Raw genomic sequence first — 1,398 nt, forward strand, 5'->3', positions numbered from 1 at the left:
TCAATTTTTACATCACTTATGATGCATAATTATATCAATTTAGAGGACCAAGGTGGTCTTCTACATTTTGTCATAAATCCTGTCTTGGTATTTCCATGGAAAGGCTGTTCTTTATCTCCTGATCTAAACTGTTTTTGTTTCCATCTCCAATTTTTCAGTAATTAATAGCACAGCTGCCACATTTGAAGGTGTGTTCAGTTGTATTCTCTAAGCACAACTTCAGGCAGACTGGCTTCTACATTTTGTCATAAATCCTCTCTTGGTATTTCCATGTAAAGGCTGTTCTTTATCTCCTGATCTAAACTGTTTTTGTCTCCATCTCTAACTTTTCAGTAATTAATAGCGCAGCTGCCACATTTGAAGGTGTGTTCAGTTGTATTCTCTAAGCACAACTTCAGGCAGACTGGCTAAACTATAGCCATTTCTGGTACTTTCATATTATAACTTCTAAAGAATCCTATCATATATATTTTTCTTCTGACTATCCATTTTTACAGAGACGAGTGTAACTTTGAAAATGATAATCTAGCTTCTAGTTAACCATATATGATTTTTAACATTACTAATGGATAACAAGTGAAATTATGAAAAAAATACAGCAAAAGAAATACAAACACTATAAATCATGCTTGACATCAAGTGTGATTTGAAACTAAGATTCTAAGAACAAAGACTAAGGTTTTATTCTTCAAATAATTATAACAGCAAACATTGTAACACATACTACAACCATGGCCAGTATACATAATAATAGCTACCATTTATTGAACACTCATTTTCTGAGGGCACTTACGAGCTTTACATGCGATATCTCATTTAATTCTGAAACCCAAAGTAGGTGTTTTTATTACAGCCATTTTATACATAAAGTAACTGAGGCTTAAGAGAGGTGAAGAAACTTGTCCCAGTTTTCACATCTGTTATTGAATGTCCTAGGATTTAAACTTAAGTCTATTTGATTTTAGCTTCTGAACTCTTATTCACTATATCACTTTGTTATTTGCTGAACATTTGATTAGGAGCTTCATATATGTTACCCCATTGTATCTTCTTCTGTTTTATTTTTTTTCCCCACTGTATCTTCTTAGCAGCCATATAAGATGGTTATTACCTCTTATCTTCCAAATGAGGAAACTGAGACTAGGGAAATTTACCTAACTTGCTCAATATTACACAACTAGTAGTTGGATAAGTTTGGACTGAAACCTAGGCCTGTTCATATAGGTCACGCATGCCCTTTCTGCTACGTAACAGCTTACCAAAAGACGGGAAGAACATCAAGTAAAACTTTTTGTAAAAGCTTTACTTGGTAATCGGATAATTAAATGTTGACAGTTAAAGTAATTAAAAATCAACATCTATATAACTGAGTAACATATCTGAGTATAACAACACAGC

General features: G+C 33.0%; 1 protein-coding gene across 1 annotated transcript in view; it reads right to left on the bottom strand.

Annotated features, from left to right (window-relative positions):
- The window catches only part of TUSC3 (tumor suppressor candidate 3), a 182,359-nt gene that overhangs the window by 682 nt on the left and 180,279 nt on the right, over positions 1-1,398 (bottom strand). The window lies entirely within an intron of this gene.

The sequence above is a fragment of the Propithecus coquereli genome, unplaced genomic scaffold, assembly GCF_000956105.1.
Source record: "Propithecus coquereli isolate 6110/MARCELLA unplaced genomic scaffold, Pcoq_1.0 Scaffold159, whole genome shotgun sequence".
Lineage (NCBI taxonomy): Eukaryota > Metazoa > Chordata > Mammalia > Primates > Indriidae > Propithecus > Propithecus coquereli.